This window comes from Leptodactylus fuscus, chromosome 1 (genome assembly GCF_031893055.1).
Source record: "Leptodactylus fuscus isolate aLepFus1 chromosome 1, aLepFus1.hap2, whole genome shotgun sequence".
Lineage (NCBI taxonomy): Eukaryota > Metazoa > Chordata > Amphibia > Anura > Leptodactylidae > Leptodactylus > Leptodactylus fuscus.
The window spans coordinates 94,545,697-94,558,927 of NC_134265.1; the positions used below are offsets into that span (position 1 = coordinate 94,545,697).

At 39.5% G+C, this 13,231-nt stretch overlaps 1 protein-coding gene across 19 annotated transcripts in view; it reads right to left on the reverse strand.

Moving 5' to 3' along the window:
* Positions 1–13,231, reverse strand: part of PITPNM2 (phosphatidylinositol transfer protein membrane associated 2) — a 189,163-nt gene that overhangs the window by 108,395 nt on the left and 67,537 nt on the right. The gene's annotated exons all lie outside the window — the stretch shown is intronic.

Here is a 13,231-nt window from a genome sequence, read left to right on the forward strand (position 1 = left end):
CGTCTTTATATTCCACTCATGCTTTCATGATGGGAATCATCTAAACCGAACAATGGAATTAACCTTTTCAGAACTGTAGGTATGCAACACCTGTTATGGTTATGGTACCAATAACCATGTCAAATACAACACCTGATGATGACGAAATATATACAACACCTGATGATGATGAAATATACACAATATACAACACCTGATGATGACGAAATATATACAATATACAACACCTGATGATGACGAAATATATACAATATACAATACCTGATGATGACGAAATATACACCTGATGATGACGCTTAAGTTTGCTGGTATAACCCCGCGTTACAGAGATATCTGCACAAGGCTATGGAAATGTACTTTCAGGCGGGCTTCCAGACAGCCCAGCAATGATGCAGAACTGTGATGGTGGCCACTCTGACAGTGCAGGGATATTGGTGCCGAAACTAACGGCACCAATAGCTCCACCATCTCAGGGCACATACCAGCAAAGAAAGTTAAAAGTGCGCTGAATGTTCGAGGACATGAAAAGGTTCCCCTTAAGTTAATTTAACACACAGTCTTCATAATCGAGCATTGAAAAAATAAATAGCATTTGGAAAGGTCAGTGCATGTAGTACAGTATTTCAGAGCAAAGGTATGACTTAATATTTTACCAACTGCTGTTGCTGTTCAGGCACACATTTCTAGACTACATTTAAACTTCAAGTAGAGATAGAACACCTATAAAGGAGGAAAACTGTATTTATATACTAGAAAGAGCAACAATGAGGAGGATCATTAGGCTAGAACCTCTAAGGAGGTATTCGCACACTGAAAGTATAACTCTGATTTTGCTATGATTTAAAAAAAAAAAAAACACTGCAGCAGAAAAAAAAACAAAAACACAATATGAGCTTATTTGTCCATCCCCTAAACCAGCAACTTCAGCTAAAAACGAAGAAACAATTGACTGCCAGCTACTATTGTCCTCCTTATTCCATCTCCCTGACAGTCATAGTGATGATCCTCCAATGGTGAAAATATGACAAGAAATGATATAGTTCAGAAATGTGACTTGAATGGCTTTTCCAGGGTAAAAACATTAATAAGATAAGATAATCCTTTAATAGTCCCACAGTGGGGAAATTTCAGTATGTTACAGCAGCATAGTAATACAGATACAGTATAATACAAAGTAATATATTACAGATGTAGGCACACATATGCTGAGAAGAGAAGATATACTAGGAGTCCATAGCAGCTAATGAACGGAAGAGAAAGTTAGACTTCATGGTCATCGTCATGATCATTAGTTCTCTGTGCAGAGTGATCTTCGCTTGGTTTGATGTAGACAATGACAATTGAACCCCCCCTCCCCTTAATACCACTAATATCATATTGGAGGGTACCAGACAGCTGATGCACCACAGGAAGCAGAACGCTGTGTTCTCTATGCGGCTTAGCTCTAATTCAAATGCACGGGAGCTGATCTGCAGTAACCTAGTAGGCCCAATACTAAGGACAGGGCTGTCTGCTCCCTGCTTCATTTTCTGTGTACTAGTTGCTAGTTTAACTCTTTGAAAACCCCTTTAAGTTTTCTTGTAAGAACATTAGTAGAAATTGTTGTGCTAGGGACACTAATAGAGTGAAAAATGTAATGGAATTCTTAAAAAGCAATGCCATGTCACTATACACGCTAAGTTTCTGTCAATACGTAAAGCTACAGAAAGCCGGGGCCCCATGTGTTGTAAACGCTGTTATTTGCCCACCGCGAAAAGGCCATGGGGGAAAAAAAAAAAAAAAAAAATTGCAGCATTTTACAGTCAGAGCAAAGTGAATGGGATTCTAGCGCATCCCATGCCAACTTTGCAGTAAAAACCACACTGCGGACATACGTCAATTTCCAACAACAGCGCAGTTTTGGAAATTGCATCGTCAGTTATACCTACGGAAATGCCAATGGAATCCTTTGCCGCGCAGTTTTTCGCACAGTGCTTTTTTGCTGCGGGATCTTAGCCAAAGATGGCTTTTGGAAACACATCTCAAAACAAAAAAAATACATTAAGAGGGAGTGGTTTGTTTTTTTTACTGCATTGTTTTGCTTTATGATACAGATAAATATTTTGTAGTAACTTCACCCTAGTGTTACATTGTAATGGTGCTCATTCCTTGTTGTTTGGGCATTTTGGAAATGCAACTAAAGACATATCAGACATCTGCCTTGGTTTTACTATTGTGGTGTCCACTGCTTTAAAACAAAACCACACACACCTTATTCTCCACAACCACGTGACCTACCATGATCTGGATTTTACAACACAGTCATTGCTATTGCACAACCCAACAAATCAGGGTAGAAAATGCAGCAAAGCAAGGTACTAAATAACCTACTCACTTTTGTTCACTTAGTCGGCCAGGTTACCATTCATTTTGATAGTTTGCATTATTTGAATGAAGATCACAAAGACAACAGATCAGCTGGATTGCAGTCAGGCATTATCTTATGTGTGTGACCCAGCAGAGATAACAGCAGTAATGTGCCACACAATGATAGATAGAAACATCAGATACATTTGATAGACTGCCAGATGAAAAGACAGATAGCGCATAAAGGAAGTCTGGTAAGCTTGTAATGGGTTTGTGCTTATAAACAGCAGTCAGTCAAAACACACAGCGCTGAAGTATAAAGCAGAATTGTGGTAGAGCCACTAGGGCTGTGTTCACACAATGCTTTTTAAACTGGGAATTACATGCTTTCATTTGCAGTAAAGCATAGTATGTAAGGGGCTCTATCATTGGGAAAAGTCATTTTTAACTAATCACATCCTTGCATAGGCTTTAGAAAGTCTATTCCACACCTACCTTTATTATGTAGATTGCCTCAGTGGTTTCTGAATAAGTCAGTTTTTATTCATATGCTAATGAGCTTCCAGCCAGCACAGGAAGTTCCCAGCAGCACTCATCTCTTCTATTATCTCCTATGTGTGTGTGAAAACAGGAAGCAGGAAGTCATCAGCAGCAGCCTGTGCTGTATACAACTATAGGAAACAATAGCAAAGAGGAGTGCACGATGGTGCACCGAGTCTAATTAGCATATGAATAAAAACGGACTTATTCAAAAACCACTGAGGCAATCTACATACAAAAGGTACGTGTGGAATAGACTTTCTAAAGGCTATGCAAAGATGTGATTCGTTAAAAATGGCTTTTCCCAATGATAGAGCCCCTTTAATAAATCACTGGTTTACAGCTCAATCCCATAGTATAAATATGCTACACATTACTACAATAAGGAAAAATGTACACCAACGCAAATGGTATCATTTATGCCAGCAAATAGGCATAAATAAACCTGACTGGGCTGGTGGTCACAAGCACATCACACCCCATTCAGAAAAGTGCAAAGGCAATGTAAAAGAGGAATGTATTTTTTTTTTTTTTTTTTGAGACGAAACCGCAACTTGCACAAAAATTGAATGTCTTCATGCCTCATACAGCAGAAAACTAGTGAACGGGGCATGATAGATTACACCCATTGAATTACAACAGAAGCCACAAAACAATCCGATACAAATGACCTATAAAAAGTATGTCCGTATAAACCATAGCGCCATTAAACAGAGAAGGGAAAAAGAACTGAACTTTTCATCCATGAGACATCTGCTAAGACACACATCAGTCCATCCAGAAAGCTGTTCATGTGAATACACAGCAGTGGAACGCAGGAGTCAGACAAACATAAGAGAACAGCCTGTAAGTCAATATTCCAGAGCCTGACGCATTTCACGTGTAGCAATTAGGAGAGGGCTCAGTACTGTGAACTCCAAGCTTTTCTCTCTGTAATCAATATCTTTACTGGAGTCTTTCTAGAGCCCAGGAGCCGCATCCCTGCCCACGCTATTCTCATCTCAAACAATGCTTCCTGACTGATCAATAACCCAGCAAGGGCTGCATATTACCACTGCACTGGCCTTGTAGATGAGGTTTTAAAGCTAGTGCGATAAAAGCATCCCATTTCATCACTTGGTGTTTTTTTTCTTCTGTGTTCAGATTAAAAAATAAAATAGCATTCATTCAATATATAAGATTTTCTTATACAGCTCATTAAATAAGGTAGAGAATAAACCCGGCACAATAAACTTTGTATCTAACACAAACACTGACTGACGCATGTGGCATCCAATACCAAACCAGCTTTCATTCTTCCAACGCCCTTAAATGACAGCAGAGTTCAGATGGATTGCTAAATTATCACTAGACAGTATTCATTGTACATTACATTTACTGTACATTATATAAGAGATAGATGTTTTTATCAACAATCTATAGACAATACACTGGGGGAACAATATGTCGCAGCGAGGGTTGCCGATATGTCAGTTTTGCGCTCTGCAGTTTTATCACTGATGGAGAGAAATGTGTTAATTGTTTAATTACCCGTAAATTAGAGCAATCATCCCACAGCTATTTGCACCAGTGATATAAACACATAATAAATTATCAGCGAGAGAGCATACATTTTCTGCCTCCAGTTCCTATGTGGTTCTTCAATGCCCTAGTGTGATCTTTATCAGTACAAAGAATATCATCATTACCACTCAGAAATCCAAGGACCCAATTCAATCTAGGCCACATTCATATATATATATATATATATATATATATATATATATATATATATATATATATACTCTCTTCTATAAAATAATCAATCTATAAACAGGAATTTACTGGACACAGAACAAAAAAAATAAAAAAACTTGAAGAATTACTACCATCGATATGAATAAATGTTGAAAATGATCACACACCTAAACTCCAAGGAGTACAGAAAGAAATAAAGACTATTAAAGCTAAAGAAAATCTCTGGCCGCATAAAATCTGCCCCCAGTTAGTAGCCAAAGTAGCCACAAATAACATCTGTCAGGAAAAGGCTTATTTTAAGTTTTCTGAGAAGAATCACTGTTTCCAGGCACCCAAAATACTGTCATGGAGATAAATAATAAAAAGGGCAGAGATTATACTGCTTAATCTTTTTTCCATTAATAGATATGATTTGACGTCACTTGTGCAATTCAGAAGCTAAGCGGTGCAGGGAGTGGAATGAAAGTGGAAACTGTGGAATCTACGACAGTCGGAAATCTTGTTATTATTTGCTGGGCAAAGGAGGCCCAAGAAGGTTTCTAACACTAATCTTACCCTAAAAGACAGTGGTATCCAGTATCTACAAGCATGGTGCCAAGTTGGCTCTGTGAATGCAAGTGTTACAACTTCTGAAGGTTTTTAACACTAGTTCACACGGGGGTTATGAGGCAGATTTTGAGAGCGGATTTTGCCTCAAAATCTCCCTCCATACAATGGTGGTCTATGGAGACCGCTACCTTTCATTTTTCTGCTAGCAGTTTTTTGCTGCTAGCAGAAAAAAGCAGCAACATGACCTTTCCTCAGGCAGATTCCGCCTGAGGAAATCAATAGAGGTGAATGGGACGCAAAAAAAACATTTTTTATTTATTTATTTATTTTTTTACAGTCCATTAACTTTAGATGAGGGGAAAACTGCCTGGCGTTTTCTGAAGCAGTTTTTACTAGAGATGAGCGAACACTATTCGAAACAGTCGTTTCAAATAGCACACTCCCATAGAAATTAATGGAAGCGGCCGGCACGCAGACTCTGCTGGCGGCCGGCTGCTTAACCCCCCGCTTCCATTCACTTCTATGGGAGCGTGCTATTTGAAACGGCTGTTTCGAATAGTGTTCGCTCATCTCTAGTTTTTACTAAAAACTGCTCCAGAAAACGCTCCAAAAAAACGCCTCAAGGTCAAAAAACCGATTCCTAATTTGGAAGCGTTTTTTTTCGGGACCAAAATAAGCCAGGCGGTTTTTACGTGTGAACTAACCCTTAAGGCTGACTATCTAGCATCAAGACAGTAAGCTGTGAGGATCACAGAATTAAATAAATAAATAAAATAAATAAATAATGGATAATCTAGAAACACAATTCACACAGTGGGATGAATTTATCATGGCTGGTGTTCTGTATACCAGTCTTAATAAAATCCCCAGCTAGTGCTAGAGGAGTCTATTATTATCAAGAGGATCTGGCCCTTTAATAATTGAGGCACACACCCGTGCACTAGAGTTGAAAGCTACACCCATCAAGTACTTTTAGAGACAATACATGCCAGCTTACTGGTGGTCGTAATAGTAGATTTGTCAGATGGAAGCAAAGAAAACTATAGATGGGTTAGTCAGTTCCCTGGAATATTTAAAAAAATATACACAATTTTTTTAAAAAATGGAGGGAAAAGCGGGACTGACTAAATCTGAAACATTTCTATAAAATTTTAAAATGATCAAATGTTGATATGGGATTCAAGTGTGTGGATATCTGATCAGTGAGGTGCAGCCAGCCTTCCCACACACAGACCAGCTGTTAGGTTAGCACTCGGATGCCCATATTATACAGTGCACAGCGCTGGAGGCAGATGGCTCTGTGCACTATATGCCGGGCATCATTTTTGCAGCTCTTCTCATATTGACAAGAACTCAATTTTAAAATGTATTACTACGGGGAGGGGGGACTAGACATAAAAAAAACAAAAAAAAAACAAATTGACTGAAAAACAGGCCCCACAATGGTACCATTTAACACTACAGCTTATTCCACAAAAAATTATGTCTTTCCCTTATATTCTATAATAAAAAAAATAAAAAAAAACATAATGATGACAGACTCCGTTCAAGTACCAAACTAGGCTCCATCATTCAGGTGTTAAAGTGTTGGAGACATAATATAATTAACTTTAGACCACAATCTGTCTAGGTTTTAGATTTGCCACTTCAAAGTCAATGACTCACACTGATGTATTTGCAGTTGTTGCTGCTGGGAAGTCTGGCATTGCTTTGGAGGACAGTAAGGAGGTATTACTTGAAGTCAAATAAATTGTGATGTGAAACCTAATGATTGATCAACATCATTGCCAAGTTCACTTTCGTGTCATTAACAAGGTGTGAATTTGAAAGGTTTTTCCAGTTTTTACCATTGTCGGCGCATTCTCTGTGCCATCCCATAAGTGAAATCCTCATATTACTGGCCTATCCTAGGCTTATGAGGATGCTCATACAAGATTTCAGACAGATTGTAACGCAGAAGATGCATGAGAATCAGGGTTGGGGGGGGGATAATTACATTTTTGTATATTTAACCATCAGTTGTGCTTGGGATTTGGTCCTATTGCTTGTCAATTCACAAATGAAGCCTCATGCACCATGAGCATAACATGAGCCAGGAGTAAGCACAATGCCAGAGGAGACAACAGGTAGCCATGGTACTGGTACTTCTCCCTTTAATAGCTAAAATAACCCAATATGAAGGACACCGTCCCGTCTTTGGCTTGTACTTGAGATATCTTAAGTGTGGCAGCCTAATCATCAACATTAGCTGGAAAAGACATTTGTGTCTGTATGTGATGGAGAGCCTGAAGCTGCACAAAGACTGTAATGACATTGTACAGAATATACCCCGATGCTCTATGAGTGACACTGCTATATCCCCAATAGACACAAAGCCCTGTCATTGAAATCTGACTCTACAGATCACTCATTTACATTATAAAATCTGTATTCTGCTCATGGCACCCTTTACGGTTGTGTAGACCTGTAAAGTTTATATCAGCATGTGTCTTCTTACTAATTATAAAAAAACAACAACAACAAAAAAACAAAAAAAAAAAACACTTTTCCGATACAAGGAACTCAAAGCAAAAGGAAGGCTGTTGAGCAAGAAAAGTAGAGGATAACATATACTTTCCACCTATACACCCCCACTATAGTCAACCACATACGGTGACAACAAAAACTCTACGTACATGTTAGTCTTGGTCAGAACCCTATTTCTGCAAGGCAATAACACTAAGGACAGACCACTGCAGGTAATGTAAGAAAGTATCCCCAAACCAGAAACATTTGCGACATCTACTCAAAATGGACCACCACATTTGTCAAGGTTTTTAGACACTTGTATGACTTGCACGAAAAGGTGTGTAGCTTCATTGGAAAGAGGCGTGGCTATTCTGAAAGTGGGTGTGGCCTAAGATGTGCAACCCTACACCAATAAATGCCTTTAATTTTGGCACATTTTTCTGTCATAAACTAAGCCAACTAATAGGAGGCGTAGTCACACCAGACATTCTAATAGTGCAACAGATTTATCAAACATCTAATTCTTTGATAAATTTGTCGCAACTTAAATCTATCTAGTCTCAGTTTCCACTAAATTTTAGACCACATTAGTAAATCTATTTGTATTGTTCAAGCGATCAACAATGGTTCCACTTGTTAGAAATTGGTCTCTCTCAGATAAGCGAGTCAGTATACAGCAAGAAAAGCAAGCATTGGATACGCACATTCCCAAATTAACCTCAAACTAAGTTCACATCTGCGCCGGAGTCTTCACCACAAAAAATGCTACCGGTTTCATTATAAAACGGGCAAACACCCAATGGACCCCATTTTAGTGGACCCAAACAACGGAGAGCTCAGCACAGATATGAACCTAGCCTAAGGACATTCAGTCTAGACCACAATATAAGTAATATCATTGTGGGGGGAAAAAAATCATTGAAACTTGTTAAAATAACAGCATATTGAGCATGTTACAGCAGGATCTCCTATAGAAAAGATACAATATGTACCAGATGTAGTTATAACTGCACTCACTTCTGAGGCTGTACTTGCTTTCCCTTATAAGTGAAACATGGATTAATACCAGGTCTTTTATCATTACTAAGGGTTTGTGACACCATGTACCAGATGTACTCCATACTGGTGCCATAATTGCTTTCCCTTATAAGCAAAATATGGATTAATACCAGGCCATTCACAGTCAGCAAAGAGAATTAGCCTGGAATTAATCTGTGTTTCACTTACGCTAGGTTCACACCTGCGTTCTGGTCTCCGTTCTGCGCTTTCCGTCTTCTACATGCAAGACGACAGAGAGCACAGACCAGGTCCGGCCGTGAGCGGCGGTGAGCGTTTTATGCTCTTCACCGTGAAACCGTTTTTTTAAAAAAATCCAGAGACAGAGTACTGCATGTCCGACTCTGTGTCCGGATTAAAGAACCCGGTTTTGCGGCGGAGAGCATAAAACGCTCACCGCCGCTCACGGCCGGACAGCTTTCTCACCCATTCAAATGAATGGGTGAGAGAGACTCCTGCAGGTTTCCATCTCCTGCTCTTTTTTATGCAGGAAACGGAAACCTGCATAACGGAGTGCCGGGCGCAGATGTGAACGAGCCCTTATTAGTGACTGCACATGCAGTCCCAGAACTGTGTCCAGTTACACCTACATCCAGGTACACAGTCCCTGTCTTTACCCCTGGTACTGTAGATTACTACACGCAAGCAGCTGCCACTGTATAAAGTCCATGACCCTGTCCATTACTATGACAAGTCTGAACTATAAAATAATAAGGGAAGATGGTTTTTACATTCATAAGACACAGTATAGTATTAATGTCTCCGCTAGAAGATGCAACGTTCAATTTATAAGCTCAACACACAGAGAATTTAGGAGATTTTAAATATAACACTTCACACATAGGCCCGGTTGCATGGGTTCCGTTCGGGAAGTCCTCTTGGGTCCCCCTGAACTGAAGCCTAATTTGCATAATTAAAAAGTGGTTACCTTAGGAAACCCGGGGACCCCATAGACTATAATGGGGCCCGTGTGGTTTCCGCACGAAAAATGCAGAGAGCAAAGTGCTGCTTGCAGAATTTTTCCCTCCACATTTTTCATGCATAGAGGGGAACGAAATGGCCCAAACGCAAATGTGAACTGGGCCATAGATACAAACATAAATATCAGGATTCCACAACAACCGTTCCAGTCAAGACAGGTGAACTATCTGAATTAGCAACAGGCCTAGACGATAAGAAACAAAGAATCAGACTACTGCACTGAAAATTTGCTTACAATACAGAGATACCTGTATAGATAGTAATGTATATATCCAGTCCATAAGCAGCTCTATTAGGCATAAGTAAGTAAACACTTTAATCTAACTGCTGGCAAAAGTGTAGATTATTTCTTACGCATATAGGTCCTACCCCCACTTCAGGGGAACCACCTAAATCTAGCCATGATGTGTCAGAAGGAATAACCTGAATATTTTTACAAGACGATACAAGTTCAATAAAGGCCAATCTACAGATCCAGAAGCCAGCAGGCTCCATTGTGGAACAAAGCTCTGCACTAAATAAACATTTCCAAAAGCACAAAGCCTTCAAAAGGATTAGCCTAAAAGGATTATTAATTATTATAATGGAAACGGCCATAAAAACACAGTTATTGTAATTGTTAGCGCTCGGTACAAAATCTGTCTTGTGTAATGCAGTTAGTGACTGTCTGCTGAAAGCTCGATCTGCATTTTGCAGCCAGTCATACCTTCCTGAGGAGTCAGTACTGCCAAAACCAGGAGGGTTAACAGGAAAATAAAGAGCTCATAAAACAATACCTGAAACAAAGAGGTTACTGGTCTAAATACACATCCATGCAAATATCAGAAAACGCAAGGGGTTATTAATGGAAACTCATTCGCTTCTTCAAGACACTCAGAGGCACCATAAAAATAAAACTTAAAAATAACAAAAGAGGAGGCAGTCAGGTGGTATGGTTACGCACCGACCCACAATAGAAGTAATCGCTGGAAGAACTAAAAAAAGGAGTGACATTTAAAAAGAACAAAACCTTTCTATGCATAGATATAATCTAAGTTTGCACAGACACTAAGTAGGCCATGCCCTGCACAGGAGCCTGCAATAAAAGGTTTGTAAGGACTAATCTCTAATTTTCAGGATAAAGTCCCACGTAGAAGGCCACTGCAAAAACCGCTCCGGGAAAAGCCACAGTGGCAATGAATTGCTGTTCTTCCTGCAGTGCTTTTCACAGAAAGTCCACAGAGGTTTCCTCTACGGACTATATGTTTCAATCATATTTTGGATATCGCAGCATGCCCACAGCGCGTATTGTTTTGCAAATTCTAGATGGGATTCGCTAGAATACCATCCACTTTATAGCGAGTGTAAAAAAAAAAACAATTTTTTTTTTGTGTGGCATTTACGATACATGTTGAGACTTCATGACATTTGTTTCAATAAGAGGTAGATTGCACTTTTAAATGTGTATTCCTATCTTGGCATGTATGGCTGTATCCATAGACTATGTTATTTATACATGCCAGATAGATATTGGTCTCACTTCAAGGACCAGCATGTATTTTGAGTACAGATTCTGCGAACAAAAGGACCTGCGCCGCAATATTTAAAAATCCAGTACAAGTTTTGGAAATTGTATTTTTCTGAAATCGCCTCCACTTTGCTCAGACTGTAAAATGCGGCGGTTTTTGCTACAAAGTTTACACCACTTGGGATCCCTGGCCTTGAAGCCTCATAATACTGGTCTGCTGCTAAGTGGCTTTTATATGCTTTTCTATTGTTGGCCTAGATTCCCCATGATGCACAGATTGAACAAAGAAAAATCAGCTTCAATTATTTTCCTTTTAAACTGCAAACCATTTCCTTTTCACTAGTGTTGAAAGTAGGGAGATAAGATGCAGTTTCCAGTTTGGCAATGAAGTGGTTAAAGGTGCCGCCCAGCCTCCGGTGGTGACAGTAATTATCATCATGGGGAATAATTACAAACTCCAAAACACTCTAACCTTCCCCTGCCAAGAAGCTCTGGGTAATGCTTTCCAATGTCTCGGAAAATGACAGAGGTTAAAAGGACTTTGGTGGTTGTTAAATGAAAAAAAGCAAAGAAATCAGGAAGGGTACTGTTTTTTGGGGGCCGTCTGAGGTGATCCTCTTCAGATATAATGCATTCCTTGCCAGCAGTAATTTGCCACTTAATCTCTGGGGCATGCTTGCTGAGCAGTACAGATTAATTCTGTGGAGTAGATGTGCGCACACTAGACAATAGGCCATAATCCTACTGTTAGGAGGACAGAACATAACCACCTCCTTATGGAAAGAAATATCAGCATCGTAATTATAAGAGCAGCCTTCCTGAAAGGCACAAAATTAGCATTATGGGAGCTATTTTAAGCCACAGAACACTCATACTGAGCTTTCTGAGGCCAATGCTCTCCAGTCATCCACGTACAAAAGAGAAGCGTAACCTATTTGCTATATTTAGGATTACTTTTTTCACGTTTGCTGAGCAAATCACAATGCTTGGAGATCAAAGATCTAAAACAAGGTATGCTTCTGTTATACAGAACTCCCTGCAAGGTCACTCAGATGAGTCATGCACTGTAATACAGTCAGGGATTGTACTTTGTTACTCCATCAGGACGGCTCAGAGCAAACTCTGCCGCTGATTCTTCTTAAGCTTGGTAAAGAGATTGAAATGTGATTATTAAAGTAGACCTTTCATGTCCTCGGGCACATGCGGTTTTATACACCACTAGAAAGCCGACAATACTCTGAACTCAGCGCACTATCTGCTTTCCCGTTATGTGCCCTGGGTGAAGAGCTATCGGTGCATTTACCAATAGCTCTTCACTGTCAGAAGGGCGTTCCTCACAGGCTGTGAGGAACGCCCCTCCTGACAGTACTGTCCATAGCCTTGTACTGTCAGACGGGACGTTCCTTACCATCCAGACATGATGCTATACTGTGAAGAATGCCTACCCTACCTCCTGACAGTACTCGTCCGTAGACAAGTACTGAGGACCCCCTTCCATTAGGTTTTTACTTTTCTACCAGAAGAAAGAGTAAATTATAATTATATACAGTGATACATGACTGGTATTGTGTGATATTGAAGTAACATACATATACAAGCAGCCCCAGATTTAAAAATTCAGGATGTAAGTGACTTATCAAAAATATTTTACACTAGCTGCAATTTGTTACTCAGGAAACCCATTTTAAAAAAAGTAATGCTTTTTTATCGTAAAACATCTTAAAAGTTTTGTTTTGTTTTTTAACCACCACCGCATATACAACAATGGTATCACAGGAGAACTTAAGCTGAGTTTACACACAAATTTTCAATAAACATTGAAATTGGTTTGGGATACTAGTAAAAACGGCAATTATTTTTCATACAGGGATCGTCATGTTGACCAAAAACATTGTAAGAATTTACTGTGACATCTCCATTTGTGATTAGTTGGTCAGGTGTTTTTCCTCAACTGTAGCGTTAGGCTAAATTCCCACGTTGCGGAAATGCAGCTTTTTTGTTGCAGAT